This window comes from Kogia breviceps, chromosome 6 (genome assembly GCF_026419965.1).
Source record: "Kogia breviceps isolate mKogBre1 chromosome 6, mKogBre1 haplotype 1, whole genome shotgun sequence".
Lineage (NCBI taxonomy): Eukaryota > Metazoa > Chordata > Mammalia > Artiodactyla > Physeteridae > Kogia > Kogia breviceps.
Window position 1 is genome coordinate 83,777,361 of NC_081315.1, and position 14,303 is coordinate 83,791,663.

A 14,303-nucleotide genomic window follows, 5' to 3' on the forward strand; every position below is an offset into this window, starting at 1 on the left:
TTTATGCACTTCATCTGAGTTATCTAATTTATTGGAATATAATTGTTCATAGAATTTCTTTATAATCCTTTTTGTTTCAGTAAGATCAGTAGTAATAGCCCCTCTTTCATTTCTGAATCTAGTAATTTGAGTCTTCTCTCTTTTTTCTTGATCATTCGAGCTAAAAGTTTGTCCATTTTGTTTCTTTTCAAAGAACCAGCTTTTGTTTTTCCCTTTCTCTAGCAGTCATCAAGTTCTTCTGGGCAGAAGTATTTTGGGGCAACTGATAATAGGGAGACTTTGCCCAATTCTGCTTCTCTGCCACTATCTAGTCTTTCCCACTGTACCCCTTTTAAATCTTGCCCCTAGGGAATTTCCCTGTACTTCCTATTGCTTATTTTCTGGCTCTCACTGCTTGAACCATAATTAATTCCATCTGTTTTTTACATATATATACATACACACACACACTTGTGTGCTTGAACCTCATTATTCCTTTCCTTCTTTTGTCCAAATCTTAATCCATTTAACCTTAAGGAAAGCCAGCTGCTTTTCACTGTGGGATTTTCTTTTTTTGTAGATTATATTCCATCATAGCTTATTAAAAGATATTGTATAATTCCCTGTGCTATACAGATGTTGTTGCTTATATATGTTACGTATAGTAGTTTGTATCTGTTAATACAAACTGTATCTGTAGTTTGTATCTGTATCTGTTAATCCCATACTCCTGATTTCTCCCTCCACCACCTCTCTGGTAACCAAAAGTTTGTTTTCTATGAGTCTGTTGCTGTTTTGTATATAGATTCTTTTTGGATTCCACATATAAGTGATATCATACAGTATTTGTCTTTCTCTGATTTATTTCACTAAGCATAATCTCTAGATACATGCATGTTGCTATAAATGACAATATTTCATTCTCTATGGCTGAATAACATTTCTGTGTGTGTGTGTGTGTGTGTGTGTGTGTGTGTGTGTGTGTGTGTGTGTGTGTGTGTGCGTGCACGTGCGTGGCATCTTCTTAAGCCATTTTTCTGTTGATGGGGACTTGGGTTGTTTCTGTGTCCTGGCTATTGTAAAGGGTGCTGCTATGAACATTGGGGTGCATGTATCTTTCTGATGTTTTGAGTAAAATGACCTTAAATGATGATTGATCATTTTAAGAATAGGGCAAATGATCCACCTTTATCAAGGAAAAGGAAAGTTAGATTAATATATTAAAGGCATCTATTAAGCAGCCATGTACCCCCATCTACATTTTCTACCATAGTCTTCACCTAACTACATTGTGAGAAAAGTAGGCTTTATGAGCTGGCCTGGGAACATAACCACATATAGTAGTTCTAGCACTATAATATAGTGTAGTTTCTATAGTATACTCTCTCTATATGTATACATTATTTTTCTCTAGTAATTTTGGATAACCACTCATTATACTATACTATATATAATGTATGGATTAAGAATGGCAAGAGGTAGGTAAGAGTGATTAGCCACACTGCCTGGATTTGAGTTTTTATGCCCTTGAGCAAATTACTTTCTCATCTGTTAAATGGGTATGTTAATAATGCCTCCCACAAAGAATCATTGTATTATATGGGTTAATAGTACATTTAAGTTACTTGAAATATGCCCAGCACATAGCAAAAATCAATAAATGTTAGCCATTAGTACTATTACAAATAATTCACCTATAAAGTATGCTTTTTGAATTGTGAATTTTCTCTATGAGGATCAAACTGTAGAATAACATCGATTTGTGCCATGTTGCCATCACTCATTTTGTCCTTTTTACTCACAAGTACTCGGAATTAGAGAACATCTCTAGTTAAATTAAACCAAAAGTCAGAACCTCTGAAGCCTCAGTGAAAAGTGTCAGACCCTCAGTCTTTAAGGCTAATGTTTTAGGACCTTATGAATTTCCCTTAAAGCTAAAAATAGCTTCCATGATGACTGTCTCTTTTACAATCAGTGTCCAGGTTATTTTTAGAACCCTAGTATTCAGGGTATTTTTAGAACTCTAGCAGTACCAGCTTATCTTGAAGGTGGAAATAAATGGAGTAAAACGTTTCTTGTAATTCAGAAACTTTCAGGAATCTTTGTGAAGTGTAGTTTTGTAGTATATGCTTGTTAAATGTTTTGGGGATGATAGAATGAGTCTTTAAAATATAATTTGTGAGGCTTCCCTGGTGGCACAGTGGTTGAGAGTCCGCCTGCCGATGCAGGGGACACGGGTTCGTGCCCCGGTCCGGAAGGATCCCACATGCTGCGGAGTGGCTGGGCCCATGAGCCATGGCCGCTGAGCCTGCGCGTCCGGGGCCTGTGCTCCGCAAGGGGAGAGGCCACAACAGTGAGAGGCCCGAGTACCGAAAAAAAAAAAAAAGTGTGTGTGTGTGTGTGTGTGTGTGTGTGTGTATAATTTGGTTTAGCTCTCAGGAAGAGTGCAGTGAAATGTGTAGCATCTAACTTTTCTATACCACACAGTTTAGGTATGAAATAATAACCTTATCTCATTAAAGAATAGTGACCTTGACTAAGTATATGAGTAACAAAACAAATTGTATCTTCAAGTAGGCTCTATTGGTTTATTTGAAAAATAGGTGATTGAGTTTTTTCCATAGAGTAACTCAATTTGTTAAAATTGAAGTAGCTGTATTGATACTCTGTTGTTTGTTTGTTTGTTTTTTGGATTTGACACATAAGAGGGATCATATGGTATTTGTCTTTCTCTGTCTGATTTATTTCACTTAACGTAATGTCCTCTAAGTCCATCAGTGTTGTTGCAAGTGGCAAGATTTCATTCTTTTCTAATGGCTGAATAATATTCCATACACACACACACACACACACACACACACACACACACACGTATGTATACAGAGTTTACAGTTTCTTTATCCATTCATCCATCAGGGGACATTTAGGTTGTTTCCACATCTTTTCTATTGTAAATAAAGTTGCAATGAACATGAGGGTGCATATATCTTTTCAAGTTAGTGTTTTTGTTTTCTTTAGATAAATACCCAGAAATGAAATTGTTGGATCATATGATAGTTCTATTTTTAATTTTTTGTTTTATCTTAATATTACCACTTAGTCTTGAAATATATATTGGTTGCATAGCTATTGACAAATCAGAATTTTAGGTAGATTTCTGTTCTCAGACTTGATCAATCACTGAAGTCTAGAGTATGTCAAAAAGTACACTAATAGGCTTCATTCCTTCAGAAAATATACATTTATATCTTACTTTATAAGACAAATGTAGAGCCCTTAGGAGATCACAGTCTTCTTGAGGACAACACATAATTTTCATACTAATAACCACAGCGAGGAGACACTGTAAGATAATTGCTTTGTAATTGGTACAGTGTTTTCAGTTCAAAGGAGTCAGTAATCCTTTCAGACTAGAGTGGGTCAAGCAGGGCTTCAAGAAGAGGAAGCAGAATTTGGACCAAAATTTTAAGAGCAGGTAAGATTTTAATAAGAGTACTGAGGGGTAGAAGCAATTCTATGACATAGTCACATATTTTTTCACCAAGTGTTGAACTCTTTCCTATGCAAAGCTGTAAAGATGCTCAGGATGCTTTTTGAAGATAATGAATAAACCTAGTTTGATTGGAGAGTGCAAATCAAAATAACATTTTATATTTACATATTATAAATATATACATTTATATATATAAATATATATACACATACCTACACATAAAAGTAAGATAAAATTATAAATTATGATGTTTTAAATGCCATAAGGTATTATCAGTGGGAAACCATTGTTTTATTGGGGTAACATTAAAATAGATGTTTTAAGAGTAACTTAGAACCTCTGGGTTTGATTTTGAGACTTAAAGAAACTAAAATCAGGTATGATGTAATAAGGGCCTAGAGTATGGAGTATTAGGGTATTTATACAGTTTTATCAACTGTATTAATATGTAGGTAACTTACTTTTGAGAAGAGTAGTCTGGGCACTTAAGAATACTGAAGTTTTCTTTAAAGGAATTTACAGTGTAGGTACAGTGGAAGGACATTCTATTTTTTTTTAATTAATTAATGTAATTTTTTGGTTATGCTGGGTCTTAGTTGCAGCAGGCAGGCTCCTTAGCTGTGGCTCCAGGGCTCCTTAGTTTTGGCTCTCCAGCTCCTTAGTTGCAGCACGGGCTCCTTAGTTGCGGTATGTGAACTCTTAGTTGCAGCATGCATGCAGGATCTAGTTCCCTGACCAGGGATTGAACCCGGGCCCCCTGCATTGGGAGTGTGGAGCCCCATCCACTGTACCACCAGGGAAGTCCCATGATATTCTAATTTTTAAGGTCACATTGGAGTTTTTGCTTCAAATTCTTTTGGAACAGTTAGGTTTGAATGGGGGATGGTTTCACTTCTTAATTGCTTATAGGGAACAGAAATAAAACCTAGAGGGTCTGTTTTTTTGGTTAAGTTTGCAGCACTTAATGAGTGCATGAGCTTTACAGGCTGAAATACTTTGCTTTTCAATTACCTGAGAATACCCAAGATGAATGGGCACCAGGTTATTTTCTTAATGTCATAACTGCACCTATAGAGTAAAAATTAGAGTTATCTAGTTAAACTTGAATAACCTCCCCAACCTAAATTGCGTAGTTCCAGGATAAACATCACTTCCGGGATTGCATTTTCCCATCAGTTCTTTTTTTTTTTTTTTTTTTTTTTTTTTTTTTTTTTGTGGTACGCGGGCCTCTCACTGTTGTGGCCTCTCCTGTTGCAGAGCACAGGCTCCGGACGCGCAGGCTCAGCGGCCATGGCTCACGGGCCCAGCCGCTCTGCGGCATGTGGGATCTTCCCGGACCGGGGCACGAACCCGTGTCCCCTGCATCAGCAGGCGGATTCTCAACCACTGCGCCACCAGGGAAGCCCGAGTTCTATTATTGATCATGTAAACTAGAAAGTATCCTAATACTTTCTGCTACAGTATATATGGGCTCCATACATATTTTAATTCTTCAAATCAATTATATATTAATATAATTACTTATACATACCACATTTAAAAAGGGATTGGGGTAATATTATCTGTATATTTTATGGATCATCATATGGAGTCAGGCAGAGGTGGCATCAATTTTATTCATCAAAGCTGCTTGTAGAAAGTGGCGGCATAGTTTGAGTTGGGCTTCTAGGGTGAGCCAGCTGAAACTTTCTCTTCAAGGCCTAGGTCATTACTGGGGTCAGCCCAGTTCCTGTTTCCATATTTTCTTTATTGGTAAGTGGGGTTCCACCTGGGCTCCTTTCTACATCGACTTTTCTGAGTAATTTCCACAGATCTAACTGCCTTTTACCAGGAGTAATGAAGAAGTTTGTAACTCGAGTTGGTAACACTTTGGACTTCAGTTTCAGGGAAACGCGCTACGGGTCAGAGACAGTAACTAGTGGATTCTGTGCCTTTGGTGATGGTACAAGCTTCCTCCTTTCATCAAAACTCTGTGTCTTCTTTAATTTTACAGTCAGTAGATCTTTAACTGTTATCTGCATGGGTCCACTTTTTTTTTAATGGTCCAGCCTGAAGTGCTTTAGTGAGATCAGATTTTCTGAGCAGCAAAGGTGCTGTCTGTGGTGGAGGCAGAGGGGGTGGAGGCGGAGGTGGAGGCAGGGGCGGAGGAAAAGATGACTGGCTGGCTGTGGCAGTGAGGCAGGAAATGAAGCCCCGGAGTCTCCAGGGGTGGTTGGAGCACGTGCAGGCACATTTTTAAGTTTACCACTCATGTGACACATCTGACCACAGCTTGGACAGGAAGAATTTTCTGAGACGGCCTTCAGTGCTTCCTGGAGCTTGTGTAATTCATTTTCCAAAATGAGAAACCGTTGTTTTAGACTATGAAGTTCTTGGTGGCAGAAACGGGATGGGAAGATGGTGTCTTTCAAAACTTCCAAACTCCGGGCCATGCAGTTCTGAAACCAGTTGTATGTAGACCATACTCTATTTGTCCAAAGCTTTACTGCATCTTTAAAATTGGGAAATTTGAAGTTCCACGATGGTCTTAGCCAGCTTCTGCTAAGAGGTGTATCTGTTGAAGGAATAACTACTCTTTCTGGTGAGGGTGGTGGAGGGGTAGGTGTAACTAGCTTAGACTGAAAGTGAGAGGCTTTTTTTCTTTTGAAAAATCTTTTCGCTTTGGCTTTTAGCTTTATTCTTCATTGCTTGAACTTGGGCATGGTTTTAGGCTAAGAGTCCGGGGATTCGATGGAGTCCCAGCAGTGGCATCTCCCTCGCCATAAAGAAAAATTTAAAAAATTAAATTAAATTAAAAAAATCAAGACATACTATTAATGTGATAATTTAGTCACTATGTCACTTGAACTTTGAGCTTTAGGCTCCAAAGTTGCTCTGATGTGAGCACAGTTCTAAAATTATCATCGAATGTGTATTAGGTAGACTTAGAATTTTTGTAATTGTGTTTTTTGTTTTTTGGGGTTTTTTTTGGACACACCGCACGGCTTACAGGATGTTAGTTCCCCAACCAGAGATCGAATCCATGCCCCATCCAGTGGAAGCATGGAGTCCTAACCACTGGACTGCCAGGGACCCTAATTTTTGTAGTTCTAATGGCTTATGCATTAACTATACCCCTGCCTCGCCTGCTTCTCTCATTTGAGGTTTCACCTCAAATGTACGTTAGATAAAAGGATTTATGTTAAAAATAATTATATGAAACCAGAAAGGAGTGCATATTGGCAAATAGATCAGTGCTCATTCTTTTTTAAATAAATTTATTTTATTTTATTTATTTTTGGCTGTGTTGGGTCTTCGTTGCTGCGTGCGGGCTTTCTCTGTTGCAGTGAGTAGGGGCTCTTCTTTGTTGCGGTGCGTGGGCGTCTCGTTGCGGAGCACGGGCTCTAGGTGCATGGGCTTCAGTAGTTGTGGTGCACAGGCTTAGTTGCTCCGCGGCATGTGGGATCCTCCCGGACCAGGGCTCGAACCCGTGTCCCCTGCATTGACAGGTGGATTCTTAACCACTGTGCTACCAGGGAAGTCCCTCAGTGCTCATTCTAATCTGGCAGTCCATGTATATATTTACAAAGTGAAGCACCATATTAATATAAAAACTGTAAGGTTATTTAACTCCAAAACTTAACGTATTTATGTGGATTTTATTTTTGTTCTTGAAAGGTTAGTGTACATGTAGAGATTGTCTGAACTAGTCAGTTTATTCATAATTCAGCAAATACCGAGCACTGTGTATAAGGCATAGTTTTATAGATTCTGGTACTACATAAATGAATGCATTTTATTGCCTTTGCAAAACTTAAGTCTAGTGCAGGAAAGACAGAGAATAAGCAAGTAAAATATAAGAAAAATGTTGATAACGTAAAAGCATGTGAGAATTAAAATGGTGTCCTGGAAACTATTAGATTAGTAATCTTGAGACCTGGATTTAATTATCAGTCCTAGACCTGCTATTAACCCATTGTATTTCTTCAATTAACAATCCCCCTCCCCACACCTTCTCTTTTTTTTTGTTTTTGACTAAATCACAAGTCTATTCAATTTAAATTATTTATTTCTTTATTTTTGGCTGTGTTGGGTGTTCGTTGCTGCGCACGGGCTTTCCCTAGTTGTGGCAAGCGGAGGCTACTCTTCGTTGCGGTGCGTGGGCTTCTCATTGCAGTGGCTTCTCTTGTTGCAGAGCACGGGCTCTAGGTGCGCAGGCTTCAGTAGTTGTGGCACGTGGGCTTAGTAGTTGTGGCTCAGGCTCTGGAGCACAGGCTCAGTAGTTGTGGCGCACGGGCTTAGTTGTTCCACGGCATGTGAGATCTTCCCAGACTAGGGCTCCAACCCGTGTCCCCTGCATTGGCAGCTGGATTCTTAACCACTGCACCACTGGGATAATCCCCTTCTCTTATTTTTAAATGGAAAATTTCTGAAGTCTTTACATTATCTAAAATATGATTAGGGAATTCCCTGGCGGGTCCTGTGGTTAGGACTGCTCACTTCCACTGCAGGGGGCAGCATGGGTTTGATCCCTGGACTGGGAACTAAGATCCCACATCCTGCATGCCAGGTGGTGGCCCTGCCCACCAAAGGTGATAAGATTAGCTCCTTTAAAAGGAATCTAAAGGCTTCCCTGGTGGCACAGTGGTTGAGTCCGGGAGGATCCTACATGCCGTGGAGTGGCTGGGCCCGTGAGCCATGGCTGCTGAGCCTGCGCCCAGAGCCTGTGCTCCGCAACGGGAGAGGCCACAACAGTGAGAGGCCCGCGTACTGCCCAAAAAAAAAAAAAAAAAAAAAAAAAAGGAATCTAAGATTCTTATGGTACATGTAATTTTTTTTTAAGTTTTCCATTTTTTATTATGGAAAAACTTCAACAAAAACAAAAGAAAAGAGAATAATTAACTCCTGAAGCAAATCTCAGATAGCATTCATTTCATTACTATTTCAGAATGTATTCCTAAAAAATAGGGTACTATATTTTTTAAAAAATCGTACTATGATTATCATACCTAAAAATTTAACTATTATTATAATTAAAGTAGCTATTAACTGTTTTATTAAATGCATATACATATATTATGGTGGGTCTTGTGTGTGCATATATTTATATGTGAACATATAAAAAGTACATAAAATATGTAGAGTTTAACAAGTAACTATAAAATGAACATATGAACAAAGAAATAGACTATCAACACCTTTAGAATATCATCAGCACCCCGAGAAGTCTAGTGTGTACCTCCCAGTCATAAACTTTTTGTTTCATAACCACTATATAAATGCAGTCTCTTCGGTTTTCTTATAGTGTCACTGTCTACGTACAAATCTCTAAAAATATAGTTTAGTTTTTTCTAGTTTTAGTTTTGAATTTTATATGAATGGAATCATATAGTATGGTTCCTGTGTATGTGTCTTTTTCAGTATTATGTTTGAGCTTCATCCGTGTTATTGCTTATGTGTTTTTCAATTATTTTTATTGCTGTATACTAAGTACTCTATTGTACTACTTAACCAATCCTCTCTTGCTACTGATTTCTAGTTTTTTGGCTTTTACAAACAACATTACTATGAATATACTTGTATGCATGTTCTATTGTACCTGTACAAGCTGCTTTAGGGCATAGACATAGACATTGGTGAAATTGTTGGGCCATTGGGTATGCATATCTTTTACTTGTCGAAAACACCAAAGTGGTTGTACCATTTTACATTCTAATTAACAGTGAATGAGAGTTTTCATTTTCTGTGTTGGACTTTTTAGAAGTTAATTTTTACCAGTGAGGTTTTAAAGTTGTTTTACTTTACTGTTTTTCCCTCAAGACAGTACCTTTTTAAAAAAAAACAGCTGTATTGAGTTATAATTGAAATACAATAGATTGCACATGTTTGAAGTATATACTATCTAGTCTAGTCTTTGTTACCAGTTCTTAGCACAGAGCTTCAAAAACCCTTGCAACTTCCTGAGTGATAGGAGCATCTTTGTTATGTTAATGAGGTGACTCTTGGCCCCCTTCCTGGATGGCTTCAGGAAGGGACTGGTCACCAAAATGTTGGAGATTTGGAATTTTCAGCCAACTGGGAGGGGAGGGGGGAGGCTAGTGACCTAGCTCAATGAAATGATAATTAATTAATTAATTATTCCCACATAAGGAAGCCCAGTAAACCTCTGGAAACCAGGAGGAGCTTCCTGGCTGATGAACATATTGATGTGCCAGGAGAGTATTGTGTCAGATCCACCAGGAAAGAACATGGAAGTTCTTCATCCCTGCCTTCTCTCCCCAAGGTCTTGACCTATGCGTCTCTTCTGTTTAGCTGTTCCTGAGTTATGTCCTTTATAATAAACCTGTAATCATAAGTATAATGCTTTCAGTGAGTTCTGTGAGGCATTCTAGCAAATACTGAACCTGAAGGTATTGTAGGAAGCCCTAAAGTTATAACTGACCTATCACAAATGCAGGCGGCCCCCAGGACTTGCATGTGTCATCTGAAGTGCGGGGAGTTTTGTGAAGGAAATTTTTGCTCTTTAACTTGTGGGGTCTGTGCTAACTCCAGGTAGTTAGTGTTAGAACTAAATTGAAATGTAGTACATCCAGTTGGTATCAGAGAGTTGCTGTCAGGGCAAAACAATTTGACGAGTTTTGACGTACATATATAGCCTTGAAACCATCATCACAATCAAGAAAATGAATGGATCTATCTCCCGCATATGTTTCCTTGTGTCCTTTTTAATCTACCCTGCTCCCCATTTGTGTCTGTCTTCTTTGGCTCTGAACACAATGGAATTCCCAATGGAATACTTCTCAGCACTTAAAAGGAATGAATTGCTGATATGTACAACATGAATGGATCTCAGATGCATTATGTTAAGTGATAGAGCTGGATCCAAAGAGCAATGTACTATGTAACTCCCTTTATGTGATATTCTGGAATCACAGAATATCACAGATCAGGGGTTGCCAGACAGCACAGATCAGGGGTTGCCGAGGGCTAAGGAAGCAGCTGAGGGTTGACTTCACAGGGACACAAAGGAACTTTTTAGGGCGATGGAAGTAGTCTATGCCTTGATTGTAATGTTGGTTACACAACTGTGTATTTGTCAAAGTTCATAGAATGGGACACTAAAAAGTGAATTGTATATAATTTTACCTCAATAAACCTGTCTTTTAAAAAAAGATAAAAAGATTAGAAGAATTTGCTAATGCAGATCATAAGTTACAGTGGCAGTATTTCAAGCAAAGTGGACTTTAGAACAAGGGATAGTGCCAAAAATAAAAAAAGATACTTGATAATAAAAAAGGGATCACTGCAGTAAGAAAATACAACAGTATATACCTAATAACAGCTTCCACATAGCTGAGAAATTAACAAGTCCATAAGTACACATGGAAATTTCAACACTCCTCTTTCAGTAATTGATTAAACAAGTAGGCAGAAATCAATAGGGTCATAGAAGAGTTAATGTACCAATGCACTTGACCTAATTGACATTCCATTCAATAACAGCAGAAATACACATTCTTTTCAAGTGCACATGAATCATTCACTAAGATAGATAGCCCATGTGGTGGTCCATTAAACAAATTTCAATACATTTAATATGATTCATATTACATACAGGGTAATATCACAGGGAGTTTAATGAGAAATTAATAAGAAAAGATGTCCAGAAAATACCCCAAATATTTGGAAATTAAGCAGTATATTTCTGAGTAATACATGAATAAAAGAAGGAATCACAAGGAAAACTAGAAAATACTTTGAACTTCGTAGCAGTGCTTATTGATAAATTTATTTTGATAAGCATTTAAATGTTCATATTAGAAGAGAACAGTCTAGAATCAGTGATAAGCTTCTACCCTGAGAACCTAGGAAAAGAACAGCAGATTCAACCTAAAGAAAGTATTGGGTTGGCCAAAAAGTTAGTTTGGTTTTTTTCTGTTAAGATGGCTCCAGTAGCGCTTAGTTGTCTTTAACTTCCTTTGAAACAATTTTGTTAGATTGTATTGTGACAGCTGTCATATCAGTGTGCATTAAAAAAAAACAAAACAGCATCTTATCAAAATTGGTGAATTTTTATGTAGCCATTTTAACATTGAAGATGGCAGAAAAACATTTTCAGCACATTATGCTTTATTATTTCAAGAAAGGTAAAAACGCAACTGAAATGCAAAAAAAAGATTTGTGCAGTGTATGGAGAAGGTGCTGTGACTGAATGTGTCAGAAGTGGTTTGCAAAGTTTCCTGCTGGAGATTTCTTGCAGGTAGATCAGTTGAAGTTGATAGCCATCAAATCGAGACATTGAGAACAATTAACGTTATACCAGGTGGGAGATAGCTGACATACTCAAAGTATCCATATCTAGTGTTGAAAATCATTTGCATGAGCTTAGTTATGTTAATTGCTTTGATGTTCGGGTTCCACGTAAGTTAAGCCCGGTGGGGGGGACCTTCTTGGCAGTATTTCTGCATGCCATTCTCTATTTAAACGTAACGAAAACATTCTGTTTTTAAAACAAATTGTGACGGGCGATGAAAAGTGGATACTGTACAATAATGTGGAACAGAAGAGATTGTGGGGCAAGCGAAATGAACCACCACAAACCACGTTAAAGGCCGGTCTTGATCCAAAGAAGGTGATGTTGTGTATATGGTGGGATTGGAAGGGAGTCCTCTACTATGAGCTCCTTCCGGAAAACCAAATGATTAATTCCAACAAGTACTGCTCCAAATTAGACCAACTGAAAGCAGCATTTGATGAAAAGCAACCAGAATTAGTCAACAGAAAAGGCATAATCTTCCATCAGGATAACACAAGACTGTGTTTCTTTGATGACCAGGCAAAAACTGCTACAGCTTGGCTGGGAAGTTCTGATTCATCTGCCGTATTCACCAAATATTGCACCTTTGGATTTCCATTTATTTTGGTCTTTACAAAATTCTCTTAATGGAAAAAGTTTCCATTCCCTGGAAGACCGTAAAAGGCACCTGGAACAGTTCTTTGCTCAAAAAGACTAAAAATTTTGGTAAGATGGAATTATGAAGTTGCCTGAAAAATGGCAGAAGGTAGTGGAACAAAAGGGCAAATACGTTGTTCAATAAACTTCTTGGTGAAAATGAAAAATGTGTCTTTTATTTTTACTTTTAAAACCGAAGGAACTTTTGGGCCAACCCAGTAGAAAGCAGGACATAGTAAAGATGAGAATGGGAATCAGGGCTTCCCTGGGGGCGCAGTGGTTGAGAGTCTGCCTGCCGATGCAGGGGACAGGGGTTCATGCCCCCATCCGGGAAGATCCCACATGCCGCGGAGCAGCTAGGCCCATGAGCCATGGCAGCTGAGCCTGCGCGTCCGGAGCCTGTGCTCCGCAGCGGGAGAGGCCACAACAGTGAGAGGCCCAAGAATGGGAATTAAATAGAAGATATGCAGACAGTAGACAAAACTAATAATGCCAAATATGGTTCTTTGAAAAGATAATAAAATTGGCAAAACCGCTGTTAGATCAGGTTTCTCCACCTTGGCTCTGTTGACTTTTACAGCCTGATAATTGTGGGGAGCTATCTTATCCCTGGTCTCTACCCCCTAGATGCCATAGAACCCCTTTTCCCAGTTGTGAAAACTAAAAATGTCTCCAGACATTGGCAGATATCCCCTGGAGGTGTGTGGCAAATTCACTCCTTGAGACCACTACATTAGAACAACCAAGAAAAAAAAGGTGGGACAAGGGGGGGAAAAGTATAAAAAAGAAAGAAGACAAATATTAGCAGTATCAGTGAAAAAAGAGACATCAGTGTAGATTTTATAGGCATTAAAAGGGTAATAAAGGCATATTATAAGCAAGTTAATGCTAGTAAATTCAGTATCCTAAATGAAATAGATATATTTCTGGAAAAATGCAAATTACCGAAACTGACTTAAGATGAAATAGAAAACCTGATGGCTTTATACTGATTTTAACTATTATACATTGCAGGTAATAACTGGTCACTTAGCTTTTGGCAGATGTTGTGATTGATTATCACTCCTCCTCAAGGTCAAGAAATATTCACTTAGGAGCTACTCTATGCTAGGCAAAGGGCTAGGCACTCAGGGTACAGTTTTTGTTTTTGTTTTTTGCCACTCCACAGAGCATGAGAGATCTTAGTTCCCCAACCAGGGATGGAACCTGTGCCCCCTGCAGTGGAAGAGCAAAGTCTTAACCATTGGACTGCCAGGGAAGTCCCACCTTATACTGGTTTTATCTTGTTTTAGTTTTTAAATTTTATTGATTTATTTTTGGCTGCATTGGTTATTTGTTGCTGCGCATGGACTTTCTCTAGTTGTGGCGAGCAGGGGCTATTCATTGCAGTGTGCTGGCTTCTTATTGCGGTGGCTTCTCTTGTTGCGGAGCACAGGCTCTGGGCATGCGGGCTTCAGTAGTTGTGGCACATGGGCTCAGTATTTGTGGCTCAAGGGCTCTAGAACACAGGCTTAGTAGCTGTGGTGCATGGACTTAGTTGCTCCGTGGCATGTGGGATCTTCCCGGACCAGGGCTCAAACCTATGTCCCCTGCATTGGCAGGCAGATTCTTAACCACTGCACCACCAGGGAAGTCTCTTTATACTGAGTTTAGAAACTAGATTTGCAACTAAAAACTTTCCCACAAATAAAGACCCGGATGACTTCATTGATGAATTCTTTTAAACACTTAAGGAGAAAAGCATACTAGTCCGACACAAACTAAGCAAACAGGAAGAGTGAACACTTCCAGCTCACTTTATATGGCCAATATTACCTTGATACCAAAGCAAAACATATTAAAAGAAAAGAAATCTGCAGACCAAGAACCTAAATGGACAACAAAGTATTAGCAGGGTAG

The 14,303-nt window shown here is 38.7% G+C and overlaps 1 protein-coding gene and 1 pseudogene across 6 annotated transcripts in view; one reads left to right on the forward strand and one right to left on the reverse strand.

Annotated features, from left to right (window-relative positions):
- The window catches only part of PDS5A (PDS5 cohesin associated factor A), a 133,772-nt gene that overhangs the window by 29,293 nt on the left and 90,176 nt on the right, over positions 1-14,303 (forward strand). The window lies entirely within an intron of this gene.
- LOC131758690 (proline-rich protein 11 pseudogene) lies at positions 5,086-6,174 on the reverse strand (annotated as a pseudogene).